Source organism: Peromyscus californicus, unplaced genomic scaffold (assembly GCF_007827085.1).
Source record: "Peromyscus californicus insignis strain IS unplaced genomic scaffold, ASM782708v3 Scaffold_22__1_contigs__length_63687245, whole genome shotgun sequence".
Taxonomy (NCBI): domain Eukaryota; kingdom Metazoa; phylum Chordata; class Mammalia; order Rodentia; family Cricetidae; genus Peromyscus; species Peromyscus californicus.
In genome coordinates this window covers 58,605,877-58,623,323 of record NW_026294525.1, presented here as the reverse complement: position 1 = coordinate 58,623,323, position 17,447 = coordinate 58,605,877, and positions in this window count along the sequence as shown.

The following is a 17,447-nucleotide window of genomic DNA, read 5'->3' as shown; positions in this document are numbered from 1 at the left end:
ACCAGCTGAGACATCCAGCCTTGTGGACTGAACAACTACTGGATTGTCCAGGGCTTTGTGTTGGTGGACAGCCATTGTTGGACTAGCTGGACCACAGCTTGTAAGCCATTCTAATAAACACCCCTTATATATAATATAAAAACAATGAATATGTGTGTATGTATGTTTATTCTATTAGTTCATTCCTCTAGAGAACCCTGACTAATCCACTAAGTAGCATTCTTGCTGGGTGGCTGTATTTATCTATGGGAGACTGTTTGTTAATAGTGCAGTGCATCTCCTTTGAGGGCTCACAATGATCCAGGAACTCAAGATCTTTCCCTAGGACTAGATAACTTCCCAGGTGAGTTCAGCTACAGGTATCTCTCAGGAGTGACCTGTTAGAGCCAATCTAACACTCCCCTAAGAGGCAGCAAAGTACGAGCTCTGGGGACAGATCACAAAGGCTCTACAACTTACTACCTAGGGAGCCTTGAGCAAGTTACTTAATATCTTTGGGACTCAGAATTTTTTTTTTTAACCTGCAAAATGGGGATAGTACAGGACTCCTCTGGAGGCTGCGATGAGTTCAGGTGAATAAAGCATTCATAACAATGCCGGACACGCTTTGGCACCATTACCCAATGGCACCCTCATTCAGCCTCACTCACTCATCTTCACTCATCTCTCCAGATGCCAGCTGTGGTTTCTGCCACCTCTCTGTTCTTGCAGTAGGCTGTGATGACCCGCACTGCCACACTCTGCATGCTGTGGAGGTCCGCGCCTGTCTGTTTTTCTTGCCTGCCTTTGTGTCTTTCCAGGGCTCAGCTCTTGACACAATGTAGCAGTTTTCAAATTTAAAAAAAAAAAAAGTGATTAAATAATCTTTGGCACAGGAACTAGTTCATCTCAGGCTGGGATCTGAAGGGATTTTAGAACCCACCATTTCTTTGGCAGCTGTGACTAAGTACTGCCAGGTGTGCACATCTGCATCCCTTGTTCGAGACTCCTTGCCAACCAGGCTCAATAAATCACACTCCCCACCCTGTGATCACCTGCTATGATAGTTACCGCTCGGGCTCATTTGGATTCTGGACCCTTGACTTGATTGGGCTGTTGGACCGGCTCGTTTCTGGTGTCTCATCTCTAGGTTCTTAGCTTCTGGGCTCCAGTAACTTCTACCCTTCAGTGTCTGCTTTGACCTCCAGGTTCCTGTGCTGGTGTTCTGCTTTTAAGGTTACACCAGATCCTTTGTTTCTGATGTGTCTTCCTAGTTCTCAGATTCTAACATCCCGAGAAGTCCCAAGATCCCTGTTTCCCTGCTAATCTTGCCCAGCTCACAATGCCACAACCTCTGTGTTAGTCAGAACAAGGGCTTCCTGGTATAGGAATAGTTGGGATTAAGCCATTTCCCCATTCAGCTACAGCTGGCCAGCTCCATGTAGCCTCATATAGGAGAAATTTATCTGAGGAGGAGGCCAGAATCTGGAGAGCTGACTCAAGATCATAGAGGAAAGCCACCAGGAATCCTGTCGTGTTTATGGCTTTGTCTGCAGTGTGAGCATTAAAGGCACTGATCCTGGGTCCACAAAAAGGCCAAACTGTTAGTTTTTCGGCTGCGTTGTGTTCTTACCCTGCAAGGAAATGCCACGAAACACGACAGAATCCGCTAACAAGAGTTTTATTAAAGGTAAAGGGACAGAGAGTGAGCAGGCCTGTGGGAAACACGTGTGTGGAGAGGAAGGAAGAAGAAGAAGAAGAAGCCGGGAACATGGCGCCTGATTTTAAAGGCTGGGCGTGGACAGATCAGCGTCACTACTACACGCAAGCGCGTAGATCACATGGCCACGTTGCGCGCTTACGTGGCTAGTGGGACGTCATGGATCTTGGTCCCGCGAGATGCCCTGACCCGGAAATGGCTATCTGGACCTGGAACTGGCTAGGCGGAAGTGTCCGTCAGGTATATGCGAACACGCCTGACCGTGGGGGCGTGTTGTAAACCTTTCACAAACGTCCTAGTTTGGGTGACTGTTGCTGTGATGAAACACCATGACCAAAGCAACTTGGGGAGGAAAGGGTTTATTTGGCTTACACTTCCATATCACTGTTCACCATCAAAGGAAGTCTGGACAGGAACTCAAACAGGGCAGGAACCTGGAAGCAGGAGCTGATGCAGAGGCCATGGAGGGGTGCTGCTTACTGGCTTGCTCTTCATGGCTTGTTCAGCCTGCTTTCTTGTAGAACCCAGGATCAACAGACCAGGGATGGTATCACCCAAAATGGACTGGGCCCTCCCCATCAACCAATAATTAATGAAGTGCTTAACATGCTTTCCTACTACCCAATCTTACAGAGGCATTTTCTCAATCAAGACTCCCTCCTGTAAGATGGCAATAGTTTATATCAAGATGACATAAAACCAGCCAGTACACCATATGACCTTGCATCATGTAAAAGATCCTGGGACCATGTAAAAGATCCCAGGCCTATAACTGGGATGTATTAGCCAAAATGAACTGTGCACAGGAGATAGACACCTCTACTTACACCACCCCCACCCCCAACCTCCACCAATACAGTCACACATAAACAGCCAGGAGCCAAAATGGTGGTAATAACACATACCTCCCCAGTCCCATTCTTTCTTTTTAATATAGAATATTGTATCTTGAATCCTAATTGGTCTTAATAAGAAGAACCCAGAGCCAGATATCAGATCAGAGAGACAAAGGAGCAAGCCACAGCCACCTCTTTTATATATATGTGTATACACATATATATAAAATTTTATAATTAACTTAATTTCACATATCAGCCACGGATTCCCCCGTCCTCCCTCCTCCTACCACCAGCCACAGTCACCTCTTATCTCGCCAACTCCTCACCAGCTCCTGTCTCCACCCCACCTTATCACTTCCTCTCTCCACCCAGCTATATCACTTCCTGTTTTCTCCTCCCAAGTGCTGAAATTAAAGATATGTGCCACTACTGCCTGGCCTCTAGTGGTCAGCTCTGCACTCTGATCTCCAGGCAAGCTCTGTTTGTTAGAGCACAAACAAAATATCACCATACAATATTCTAATTTTGATATCATCTTTGTGAAAGGACATGGCGTTTTCCTCTCCTTTCATAGTTTCTGTGGGGGAGTTTTCATTTATGTTGGTTGGGGGGTGGGGGTGGAGAGACAGAGCCTCTAAGTAATACATTGAATCAAGGCCAGACTTAGCCCAAGGTGGAGCTGATTGTGCCAGTGACTATCTCAACTGCCCAAACCACAGTTTTATCAGTGCTCATGAAGCAAGGCCAGCGCCATACCTCTATTATTTTAACTCTCTTCTGGGTATGGTGGAGATAAGTCATTTTTGTCCTCTTTGTAACATAACTTTACATAATTAAAGACTTATTGCTCCCCCCAGTCTCTTTCTTACACACCCAACACAGGCTATCTTCAGTGTATTCTCCCCTAAGACTTATTTTTCAAATTTTTAATAGTTCTCATTTTTTTTCTTACTCTGAAACTTCTTTGATTAGTTTGCATTGATTTTGAAATTTGGAACTTGAAGAGGAATATGCTTAGCATTCCCACTAGGTTTGAACTTGGCAAAGGCCAGATCAAGAGTAATAAACACATTCCTCTTGGCCGAAGAGTAAGATATCTACACAGCCAGCCCAACGTGCTGTGTTTTGCTGTTGCGGGGGAGCTCTCTGTGGACTTCCCAATCGTTACTGATTCCGTGCTCAGCCAGCCCCCAAACCCCAATTCTCAGCTTGATACATATGGAAACCATTTGTTTTCCCTTGCTGAGTCTTATTTTATTGATTGGAGCTCGCTCTCTAATTCTGGCTACACATATATTTATTACCTTCCCTCCCTCCCTCCATAAGGTACTTTTTTTTTCAGGGTCCTAATGCTTCAGCAAGAACTTTTTGTCTGATAAGATTCACATCTTTTGAGCCCATACTAAGTGAGACATTTGCTGATTTACTCTTTCAATAATGACTGAGATTCTGGCCTACGGAAGGACATGGGGGAATGTTAATGGAAGACATGCATAATAAGAACTAAATCTGTATTTGTTCTTTCTTGGACACAGTTCTTATTCAGAGTTTATGCTCACTAAAGGGCCTTTCTCTGTGACTAAACGTAGTGGCCTATTTGATTCTCATAGCTCCCTCTCCACCCTCTCTTTAATACACACACACACACACACACACACACACACACACACACACTCACACTCACACTCACACACACACATGCACTCTATGACTATGTTGGCTTCTAGTTGAACTCATGAAAGTTTTAATTTTGTAGCTGGAAGCGAGAAGAGAAAACAAAGGAGTGGAGGAGGTAATGTAACATCTTGCACACCTAGCCATGAGGACTAGTGAGTCTCATGGTGGGGCTACGGGATGCATACCAGGAGCTGGTGGAGTTGTTTACACTGTGAGCATAAACCCAGGTTGTAAAGCCAAGAAGTTTATTGTTCTGGAACTCTGATTACTGGACATGATGAGCCCATTGCGTAATCCTCTTGACAGGAGGTCTTCCAGTAAGTGGGTATCCATAGAGTATATAGGAGAGGTCCTTGATGCTAAACTGGCTCCCCTCTTGGGAATTCCTAAGAAACATGAATTGGGAGTGTGACAACTATTTTGGAAAGTAATGAGTAAGTACATAAAATCACACGGTAAAGACTTGACCATAACAGTCAATGAGAGTAGAGCTCGGAAAAGGGAAAGTTAATATTACCTTGAGTTTTTAATTATGTGTCGGCCTATATTTTATGCGGGTATAGTTGGGCTTGCCTTTCTGTTCAATAACCCTCTGAGACAGACAGCATTATCTTTTTTTTCCCCAAATAATTAAAGTAATATTAATAGGGCTAAGAAACTCGGCCAAATCAGGATTTGGTTATAATTCTGCTTGGCTCAGAGACTATACTTTCCATGACATCATGTCATTGTTTATTGGGAATGAGATTAATTTCATATTGTCAATTGTCATGTCATATGAGCTAGTTGTGTAAACTCAGTGTCCCGTGGGAGAGAGGCTTCACTCTTATAGTTTTAAGATGATAGTATGACTCATCATTACCCTCTCATGGAATCCCTCAGGGAACAGTGAGGAAGCTGGACAAGACAACTCTTTTCTCTAATGAAACTATCATGAACTTGGTCTGGTATAGAACTTTTCTTCTGTGGCATAAACATTTGTAACTTTCTTTTGGAAGAAAGGATACACATACTCAAGTTTCTTTTGAATTTTGATAATCTTATTATATTAGCATTTGGTCTAGGAAATAGTGACTCACCCTGTTGACTGTAGCTGGAGTTTTCTCCAGTCCAGACAAATCTCTCTCACCCGCCAGTTCTGCAGCTGCTCAGACCCAACCAAGTAAACACACAGAGACTTATATTGCTTACAAACTGTATGGCCATAGCAGGCTTCTTGCTATCTAGTTCTTCTATCTTAAATTAACCCATTTCTATTAATCTATACCTTGTCACATGGCTTGTGACTTACCGGTATCTTTATATGTTGCTTGTCATGGCGGCGGCTGGCAGTGTCTCCTGAGTCAGCCTTCCTGTTCCCAGAATTCTCTTCTCTCCTTGTCCTGCCATATTTCCTGCCTGGCTGCTGGCCAATCAGTATTTTATTTATTAACCAATCAGAGCAACACATTTAACATACAGAACATCCCACAGCAGTTGACTCTCAGATGACTATCTTATACGGGTATAAGAAAGAGTTCAGAGGCTTTCAACCAGTAATTCTGTTTTCTCAAGCTGCTCTTAGTGTTTCTCTCTTCCTTTGACTCAGCATATGTGAAAATTTGAATGAGAATGTCCTACATAGGCTTGGATGTTTGAATACTTGGTCCCCAGATGGTAGTTCTGTTTGGGGGAGGCTTAGCAGGTAAGGTCTTGCTGGAGGAAATATGTTACTGGGGGAATGCTTTAAGATTCCAAACCATCTGCCGTGCCCAGTTAGCTCTCCCTGTTTTGTGCCTGTGGTTTGAGATATTCGTGCCAGTCATCAAGTCTGCCACTTGTTACTATACTGTCCCCACCATTATGGACCCTAGTTCTTGGGGACTATGACCCACCCCCCAGAGAAACTCTTTCTTCTATAAGTTGCCCTGGTCATAGTGCTTTATTGCAGCAATAGAAAAGTGGTTAGGACAGCTCACTGCAGGCCTTTCCTACCTGCATTACACTAGCGATAGTAACATGTTGATACTTGTTCCAACTAGATTATCTTAACGCTTTTCCTTTATCAACTACAAATGATAACCAAATCCTTAAAATTCATCGAACTCCCACCAGGCAGGTTTCTAATCACATTACACATGTTATCGTAACATTCTTATAAACATCCGATAAAATGTACTCTCACAAATGAGAACATGGAGACCCTGAGAAACTAAGTAGCTTGCACGCCTCATGACTCATTCAGGGATGTAGTTGTCTTTATGAATCCAGTCTAACTTCAGTTGTCCAGTTTGAAATGTCATGATCACTCTATGTCCTTTTAACCATCCCTTCAATCATGCTCTTGGATTTAAAAAAAAAAAAAAAAGGACTCAGTTAATTAATGTCCAAACAGACATCATGGAAGCTGTAGAGAGGGAAAAGCAAAATCACTTTTGCAAAATCCTCTCATCTCATTCATGTGTAGCAATGACTGTTATTGACCCAAAGGGTTGAAGGAGTGGGGTTTCCAGCCCACAATAATGGTGATCAACCAATCTAAAATGAGCAAGGAAAGGCCTTGGGTGTGGTGTAGGATCTGATAGAAGCAAATGCAGCTGACTGTAAGACAAGACTTTATGAAACCCTTCAGTGACAACTAATTCTGGGAAACTACTGAACACCAAGGCCCGCTACATGCAAGAGAGTGAGTTTATAGCCAGTTTAAAAAGAAAGACAATATACTCTGTCCATTATCAATACCCGAACAGTAGCATTTCACAAAGCAAATTCAGCAATATGTTGACTCTAGTATACTTCCAGGTTTTGTTTCTATCTGTGAACCAACCACCATTCTAGGTACTGGGTACATAATAGTGATGACAGAGTATTTTATAAGACCCTGACTGTCTTCTGACTCTCAAGGGAGATGACTTTAACCAGCGAGGACAGAGGTGTTTTATCAGCTTGTAAAACCAAAGAATAATATTCCGAAGCGAGGGTGTGCTTGTTGTGGAAGTGTGGGAACCCGTGTTCGGATCTCCAGCATCCGTGTAACAGCCAGGCACGGTGGCAGGTACCTGTATTTCCAGCGCTGGAGGGACAGAGACAGGTGGATTCTAGCTCACTGGTTAGCAGGTATAGTTAAAATGATGAACTTCAGATTCGTTGAGAGACCCTGTTTAAAAAAACGAGGTGGAGAGCGATAGAGGAGGACCCAACGTCAACCACTGGCCTCCATTTGCACACATACTGCCCCTTCCCCATGTGTCACACTTGTACACACACACACACACACACACACACACACACACACACACACACACACAAACGAGGATGTAACAATGTATTTTCTGTGTGTGTGTGGCGGGGGTAGGGTCCTTGCAAATAAGATACTTTGAAGTTTACAATCGTATTGCCCTTTAGAACATGAACTGCTGCTCTTGTAACTAATTTACAATCTTATTTCAGTATTCTTTTTCTTCCCCCAGACTGACTACACATAAATCTATATTTTGATTTTCTTTGAATCAGCTCTATCATTCTCATTAATAAGTGGCTTAGACAATTATCCCATGATCAGAATACATTTTAAGAACATTGCTTTCGTGTGTGTCTGGTGAGTTCAACGGGGGAAGTTAAGCAGGAAGGAGATGGAGGGTTAGTGAGTGGGAGGAGCTTATAAGATCAAGGAGTCTCAAGAGGTGGTCTCAAGAGGCTTTGGGACAATGTAGCATTCGAGCTCAGTGCTCAGAGGTGACTGATGCGACCTGCAGGCACCCTGGGGAAGAAGGTTGGAAGGTGAGGGATGATGAGGACCCAAGGCGGTTCTGGGCCAGAAACTTTATTTTTTTTCCCTTCCTCCTCACCCCCCATCTCCCTCCTTCTTTCCACCCTTCCCTCTCCCTCCAATTACTCTATTTTTTTGTGGGCCTAGGGAGCCAACCTTGATGTGCATGCTCAGCAGCAGGTTTTGCATCGCTGATTACAGTCCGGCTCTTTTTACTTTTGCTTTTGAGACAGGGTGTCACTAAGTTGCCCAGGCTGTCCTTGAACTCACCTGTGGCTCAGGCATGCCTTAAGAGTTGTGATCATCCTGCCTCAGCCTCCTGAGTAGCTGTGATTAAAGGCGTATGCGATCAGCCCAGAGGAGCCTGGCATTCTCAAAGTCCAGTAATGCTTCCAGAACACCGGGGGAAGGCCTGACAGAGAGAAGGGCAGCTGAGCTCAGAGAAACAGGTCACAAAGCAGAGATCAAAGAGCCAGAGGCTCCTGTGGGTGTTTGTAAGGCCGTCTTTTCCTGAGGTTTTGCTCTGAGAAGTGACAGGATCTGACATATCTTCAAAGACTCACTCGGTGATCTACAGGGAGGGTCTGGGTGGAGACAGGGAGACCAACCAGGAGAGATCACAGTCCACACGAGAGCAGATGCTGTCCTAGACCCAAACTTAAGAACTAGCCAGTCTGCGTTATGTACTGAATGCAAAATGTCTAGGTTGGCTGTGGCCAGGAGACAGAAGCAGCCCGACTAGAGCCATGGGTCCAGTCGGGGGAAGAGCTTGTCAGCTGAGCAGGACTTCTGTAACCACCGAGGGATCCCATCTATTCCTCCCAGACATAGTACAGAATTTCCCTAAGTCCTGTGGGGATTTTTCTGACCACTGGTCCAGAAGACGCAAAAGTTCATGATTCAAGCTAGCAAGGATCCGGGTCTCCCCTAACGACCGTTTGTAGGAGCATCCTTCTCATTACCCATTTCCTAAGTTGTATTTCTTTTCTTTTCTTTTCTTTTTTTGAGATGTTTAATAAAATCCTAAGTTGTATTTCTTTTCTTTTCTTTTCTTTTTTTGAGATGTTTAATAAAATCCTAAGTTGTATTTCTTATGTCATTTTTTTATTTGATTATCACTTTTATTTTAACTTTCATACCTAAAATTGCTTTTTCCAGGGCTGGGGAGTTAGCTCAATGGGTATAGTGCCTGGCATGCAAGCATGAAGACGTGTGTTCAGATCCCCAGTAAGCATATGAAAAGCAGGGCTAAGTGGCACAAATCAGTAACTGTAGTGCTGGTGGGGTGGGGGGATGGGGGAAGGGAAGAGATGTCTCAGATCTCTGAAGCCCATGGACCAGCCAGTTTAGCTGAACTTGTGGGCTTGTCTTAAAAATTATTGATGGAAAGTGACAAAGAAACACCTGGTGTTGGCTCCTGATCTCCACACGCATGGGCACAGACCTCTCCCAAGCAGCACATACACACATACACACACTCCTCTCACATGTGCACATGACTGCATTTTCCATGTTGTGGTAAATACCTTTTGAGTTGTTTGGCAGGCTGTACTTCTTTCTTTTGGAGAGAGTCATTTCCCCCAAATCTCATGTCTGTTACATAATTCTTGATAGGTACCTTATGTAATCCTTAACAAATAGATAACCACTCACTAATTTATCAGTTAATAAGCCTTCATTTTCTTAGGTAGGCTTTGGCTGTCGGTAAGATAAATCTCACAAGTATCCACAGAAAATGTCATTTAAATGACTAAAGCGCACATGTGTATCCATGTATGCTCATATATTGTTCTTACTTGCTATGGTTGGAATGCAAACTATTCCCCACAGGTTCGTGTGTTTGGACACTTGGTCCTCAGCTTTTGGTGCTGGTTTGAGACATTTCTGGAGCTTTGGTAGGTGGGACATAGCTGAAGGGAACAGGTCACTGGGAACCCAGCCTTGAGGATTAAAGCTTCACTCCGCTTCTAGTCCAGACTGTACTTCCTGGTCCACCGACATAAGGAGTCCCCATAGTGTGCTCCCTACACTGTGCATGCAGCTCGGCCTTCCTCACCTTAATGGACCGAACCCTGCTGCGGGATGTCTTTCTGTGTGCTGTGAACGTGTGTGTCTCCCATTGGATAATAAAGAAAGCAGCATTGGCCTATGGCAGGGCAGGATAAGGTTAGGCGGTACATTCACATTGAAAACAAGGTGAAGGACGGTGGAGTCGGGGGAGACTCGCTCGAGTCCACCGCAGAAGGAGCAGCAAGATGTCAGCAGACCGGTAACACCACGGCCACGTGGCAACATATAGGTTTATAGAAATGGGTTAATTTAAGAGAAAGAACTAGCTAGCAAGAAGCTGAAGCCATAGGCCACACAGTATGTAATCAATATAAGCCTCTGTATGATTATTATATAAGCAGCTGCAGGACCACAGGTGGGAGAGATTTGTCTGGACTGCTGGGCAAGGCAGGATCAGAGAAACTTCCAGCTACAGAACTCCCTCAAACAGTGAGTAGAAATAACATCTTCCCCTAAGTTGCTTCTCTCAAGCATTTTTTTCCAGTGATGGAAACCGTATCTAGTCTGTATTCAGACACATTGGCGTCTTAAGGTTGTCAACATCTAAAGTATGGGCTCCAGGAGTAGTCCTCAGCTGGGCTCCCTAGACACTCTTAAAATTAAGCTCTTACTCTAGAATCAGAGAGAGAGAGAGATGAGGTCCAGGTACCCAGCAGCCTCCCATGAGCTCTGATGCCCCAGGTGTAAGGTGGCTCTGTCCTCACCCCCTTTCCTGTCTGTTTCTGGTATCCAGTGATGCCACCCAAGGTATTTTAGTGGCAGCCACCAGTGAGTCCACATTGTTGAGTTCTTGACTGTAAGTGACAGAAACCCGGACAGAACCGACTCGTGCCCAAAATGAATTCACTGGGTAACTGTGGTGGTTTGAAGGAGAATGTCTCCCGTAGGTTTGGAGGTTTGAATACTTGTCCTCAGTTGATGACGCTGTTGGAGGTGTGGCCTTGTTGGAGGAAGTATGTCACTGGGGGTGATCTTTGAGAATTAAAAGATTTGCCCATTTCTAGTTTTTTTCTCTCTCTGTTTCAGGCTTGTTGTTCAAGATGGGGGCCCTCAGTTTCCTCCTCTAGATGCTATGCCTTTACACTGCCATTGTGGATTCTAACCTTCTGGAATTGTAAAATAAACACTTTGATCCATAAGTTACCGTGATGGTAGTGTTTTCCTCACAGCAACAGAAAAGTAACTAATACAGTAATGAACATAAGGGCAGGTCCAGGGCAGTTTGGCTTCAGGAATGGATGGATCCAGGTGCTCATAGGACCACGCTAGGAACCCGTAGCTCTTCATTTCCTGACTCAGCTTGCTTTGATCCTCAGGCAGGATGAGTCCCTACCCATTGGCCGCTCCAGGTTAATTCTTATTGGCTTGTGACTGATGAAAGGGAACAAACTCCACAGCTCCATCTCAAGATTCGGTTCGTGTCCCAAAGCTGCCCGCACCGCCAGAGGTGAGGTTCCATGTGGGACGTAATGGGTTTGACTCTGGAGGGAGAGTAGGAAAATGATAGAAAATTGAAAACTGCCAGAGGAAGGGAATAGATGCTGAGCTGACCTACCATCAGGGGAAAACCCTTGTAGATCTGAGTTACTTTTCTGCCCCCTCCCCCCTCGAACTCTGCTTAGTGGCCTAACACCCTCCCCTGGGGCCAGAGTTCTACCTGCCCACTGAATTCCCAACTCAAGACAGAAACTGTCCTTTTTAAAGTGAAACAATGGAGTTGTTTCTTGAGGAGTTTTAAGAAAAAACATCCTCTCCCACTCCCTGCTTGAATTTAATCTCTTATATTTCCATCAGCCGTAATTTCTAGTGTTCTTTCATTTGCAAATAAGTGCTGGTGTTGTTTTGGTCACATGTATTATTTATCATTCAATTCATGGTGAGCCTTCCCTTCCCTCCTGGATCAGCCTGTGGGTGGGTGTGATTGAATTGAAATGAGGGTGTATCTGGATGGTCAAGAAAGTCCTTTAGGAAATCAGCCCTGGAAAAAGGCTGGGCGGGCTGCCCTTGGCCTTGTGCTGGTGGAGGAGGCAGGCAGCAGTAGGACCCACAGGGGAGCGCAGAGCCCCTCTGGGCTCTAAGATTACCAGGGAAATGCATTGATCTAGATGCCCAGAGAACATTTCACAGATGGACTCCAGCCCGTAAACTCTGCCCAGTGGAGCCCCCAGGTTTTATCCTGCCAATCACACCGAGTAGAGGACTAGCTGGGTCTCACACCCCCGTTCGTGTTTATAACTTACAGTTCTCCTCAAACGAGAAAAATGCCAGGGTAAGGAGCCAAAGTATGATTCTTCCATTCCTTTCTGCTCTTAATTGGGTATAGGTGTTCTGAGTTGGTTGAAATTATAGGTGCTGTTTGAAAAACACAAAGGAAAAACAACAACAATAACAACAGCAACAAAGCCATGCATCTCCACATGAAGCCAGTGGTGGATATAATAGTTCCCCCTACCAGAGGGCTTCTGTCCCCATGGCAACAGGAACATTCACAGATAGAGGCTGGGAGACAAATACCCTGGGGCCCTTTGGCTCACTCTGCGAACCCTGGGCTTGGTTTTGTCCATCTTGGCTCCGAAATGTTGTTGGCTGAGTCAGCCACTAATGTCCCTGGCCTTTTGGAGCTGGCTGGCTTCATCTTGATAAGCCCCAGAGAGCAGATCTCAAGGCTTCTCTGGTTGTTTGGTGGGATTTTAAGGAGATTGTATTGAGACTGGATGCTTTTTCAAAGAATTGTTTAGTTGGAAATTATTCTTTAGAATTCCTAACACACACACACACACACACACACACACACACACACACACACACACACATCTCCTCAAAGGTTCTCCTCTTTCCTTCCTCAAATACTAAATGCCATTAGTTAAACACATGTCAGGGCAGCAGCCAAACCCATCCCGGAGAGACAAGACCAAGACAGGGCCAAAGGCAGCCATGCAGTGACCACACCAGCCATCACGGTCTCATAAACATGAAGCAATGTCAGGCAACAATCGTTCCCTTTGTGACTCTTACACAAGAAAACATTTCAACATCAAACACGTCCTCAGAGCACTGTGCATCGTTCACGAGATTAGACAAGCTGTCCCTGTAACTGCCACCGCCTGGACTGCATTTGAATCATGACTCTCGGAATGTGATTCTCTTTTCCCTCTGTTTCTTTCTGGCTCTGGCTCACCTTCCTTCACCCGCACTTTATGCACAGCCTCTCTTCTGTGTCTCGTTCCTGGTGGCATTTGTTCATTCTTGGTGGGGGAGCATCTCCCCCTCTAAGTTTCCCTTTGAAACATTCCATAACCGTGAAGCTAAACACACAGATGTCAGAACCGTTCCCTGCCAGCTGGGCACGGAAGGCCCCATTCTCCTAATGGAAGCCCTCTCCAGCAATATGGCCTGCGTACTGTTGAGGTCAGCCTGTACTCCACCCTGAGTCTGTATGTTGGTTAAGCAGCAGCACTTGTGGAGCGCGCTGGATATTGTGGTAGCGGAAGAATCACGAGCTATGGTTACCTTTCTAGAGCTTTATTGAGAGAGAGAGGGAGAAGGAGAGGGAGAGGGAGAGGGAGAGGGAGAGGGAGAGGGAGAGGGAGAGGGAGAGGGAGAGGGAGAGGGAGAGGGAGAGGGAGAGGGAGAGGGAGAGAGAGACCGCGTGGAGGGGAGAGATTACGGAAGGAGAGAGTGCAGAAAGAGAGGGCACAGAGAGGGCACGCCCGCTTTTTAGACTGGGATGCTGTCGCAGGCTGGTGATGTAATTAAGGACATAATCCTTACACTGTATATATTGTGTAAAGCAGGGATTTCTCAGCCTGTGCCTTGCCCTGAGGGGTTCCAGTTCTGAGTGCAATGATTCCATTCTGAGTGCAAATTTGGAAGCAAGATGACTCTGCATCTTGAGGGCCGTGTAAACAGTACCTTCAGTCTCCCACCACCCATGAGGTACAGAATGATAAATAACTCATTTCTAAAAGTAGAAAGGTCCCCCTATAAATTTATCAAAGTAAATGGGGGAGAACACACGAGCAGATTAAGGCCATATGAGGAAAACCAGGGCCAAGAACTCACCAGACATACCATACTGAGGAAAGTGTGCAACTTCCTTACCTGGACCCATAACGAGAACAGTACCTAATGCGGTGATGTTGACGTTACACCAACCTGTCATCCACAACCCCGTGTACGGACTACTCAAATTGCCAGCTGTTCATTTATCCAGTGGGTCCATCTGGACCTGCTGTCCATCTGTCCACCCATTTGTCCATGTGGATCCTATCCTGACCTTTACTTCTACTGCCTCCTCACACTCTGAATCTTCAGTTTAACCCCGGCCCTGCAGCCTGATTATAGAGCAGAAGCAACAACATTTGCACTGGATCTTTCTGCGTCCATATCAGTTTCCCAGTTTCAGCAGCTCGGAACTCTTTGAAATTCCTTGAACACAACTGCAGCCTCTTTAATCCTTGGTAGCCATTCTTTAACCTACATTATGTGCACACATACATACAGGGGAAGGGGGTGGGAGGAAGAGGGAGAGAGTGTGAAAGGGAGAAAGAGAGGAGGAGAGGCAGGGAGGGAGGGAGAAGAGGAGAAGGAGGAGGAGGAGGGAATTACTGTGTGATGTATAATGCATCATCTGAGAGTTAATGATTAAGACTGAAAGAAGAAGCTGGTGTTGACCTTGGAAGGCTCTCAAGGAGAAGGGTACTTGGCAAATTATTGCACCTTGTGAATTGTTATTCAATAAATTCTGACACTGGGAAAAGGCATAAGTGTGTTCATCTGTGTTTCTGACATAGGCAGCTCCTAACATTTATTATACTTTTTCTTCTAGGGAGAGAGTCCATTCACAGCATCTTCTTTGCCCCAACCAACAGACTTTCTTGTCATAAGTCAGGGCTCAGCCTTCTGTGAATCCTAGAGCTTCCGTCAAACGTTACTGACTGAACTCGATGGTTGTGGTGAAATGTGCAGCGATTGCTGCTGCTCTCCTCGGGTTTGTGGGGTGGGTCCCTTCTGTGTGACCTTGGCAAGACACTTGGTCCTTCTGTGCTTTCATTTTCTGCTTTTCCAAATAAGACAGTAGTGCCCATATTGTAGGGTAGTTGTGAAAAATGAAATCTTTTCCTTATGTACTTGTGCTGGCTAGTTTTACATCAACTCGACACAAGCTAGAGTCATCTGAGAAGAGGAAATCTCAATTAAGAAAATACCCCCAAAAGATAGGGCTGTAGGCAAGCCTGTAGGGCATTTTCTTAAACAGTGGTTGGTGTGGAAGGGCCCAGCCCATTGTGGGTGGTCTGGTGGTCCTGGGTGTTGCTGTAAGAAATCCAGTAAGCACCATTTCTCCATGGCCTCCACATCAGCTCCTGCCACCAGGTCCCTGCTCTGTTTGAGTTTCTGCTGTGATTTCCTTCAATAATGAACAATGATGTAGGAAGTATAAAGAAAATAAACTACTTCCTCCCTGAGTTACTTTTGCTTGTTGTGTTTCATCACAGCAACAGTCACCCTAATTAAGATTGTACTGAAGTTGACATAAGTGCTTAGAACAGTGTTTGGTCCTGGGTCAGCGACTGCTCATATTTTTTTCAGGATAAGTCACTCTGCACGGGCTGCCTTCTGAGGGCCTTCTGGGTTGGTGTAATCAGCACACCAACATGGCAGACTCTGGGTGCTCTTTCCTGGATTTCTTCAGCTCTGGTTTGCCAGATCTCAGTTTATGAATGCCATGCATTATTGTGGAAATTACTTTAACTGTGTAACGGTATGTTACATTTGTTTCTGCTGCCTTTGTTAACTGTGTAAAGACATGTTACATTTGTTTGTGCTGTGGAATATTACTTTAACCATGTAAAGGTATGTTTACATTTGTTTCTGCTGCCTTTGTTAACTGTGTAAAGATGTGTTACATTTGTTCGTACTGCATTATGTAAAGATGTGTTGCATTTGTTTCACCTTGCCTGCCTAAGGCACCTGATTGGTCTAATAAAAAGCTGAACGGCCAATAGCTAGGCAGGAGAGGGATAGGTGGGGCTGGTGGGCAGAGAGAGAATAAGTAGGAGGAGAAATCTAGGCCCAAGAGACAAAAAGAAGGAGAGAACATGGGAGACTCCTGTAGCCAGTTAGGCAGCCGCCAGCCAGCAGACACAGAATAGGACATACAGAAAGGTAAAAAGCCCCAAGGCAAAAGGTAGATAAAGAGAAACAGGTTAATTTAAGTTAAAAGAGCTAGCCAGAAATGAGCCTAAGTTAGACTGAGCATTCATAACTAATAATAAGTCTCCAAGTCATGATTTGGGAGCCGGTTGGTGGCCCAAACCAAAAAGCCTGCTATAATGAATACTTTGAAGCGGTGAAGTTTTGGCACCATGTTAAATTTAGCTTGTTAAAAACATCACTATTATGTGTTTTTTAAAAATAGCCTCTTCTGGTGTGGTAGTTTGAATAAGAATGGCCCCCCATAGGTTAATATATTTGATTGCTTAGGTCATTATGGAGTGGTGTTTCTTGACAGGGATTAAGGAGTATGGCCTTGTGGGAGGAAGTGCATCACTGGGGGTGGGCTTTGGGATTTCAAATGCTCAAGCCAGGCCCAGTCTCTCTCTCTCTCCCCCCTCCCTCCCTCCCTCTCTCCCTCCCTCCTGCTGCCTATGAATCTAGATGTAGAACTCTCAGCTACATCTCCAGCACCATGTCTGCCTGCGTGCCCCCATGCTTCCTAACATGATGACAATGGACTAAACCTCTGAACTGTAAGCCAGCCCTAGTTAAATGCTTTCCTTTATAAGAGTTGTCATGGTCATGGTGTCTCTTCACAGCAAAAGAATACTGACTGAGACAGCTGAGGACATTGAAATTATCTTTTGCTTGTCTTTGTCCCCTTTCTTCTATTTTCAACTCTGGGGGAATTGAACCTAGTACTTCATGCACACAAAGCAAGTACTCTACCAACTGAGCTCCAGTTACATTGCCTCTCTTTTTATATGCTATTCCAGCTGAGTGATAAAGTACAGCCTCCTTCAGTGTCCTCAGTGAACTGCCTTGCTCAGAAACAAATGTCTCTATGATTACCTACTTTATTTTCTATTTATTTTTATGTGTATTTGTATGTATGTGTGTGTGTGTGTGTGTGTGTGTGTGTGTGTGTGTGTGTGTGTGTGTTCCTTTGTCTTTATGTGGACCACACACCTGTCAACCCCTTGGAGCAGGGGTTATAAGCAGTTGTGAGCAGCCCAATGTGCATACTGGGAATCAAACTCAAGATCCTCTGCAAGAACAGCACATACTCTTAACTGATGAGCCATCTCTTCGTCCCCTTTAAGGGAGAATTTTGATGGCACTGGCAGTTTCAGATGTCAGACAGTGAATCGGGCTCACATCCAGACAACCACCCTCTTCCCAAGGTCTTGAGTCCAGT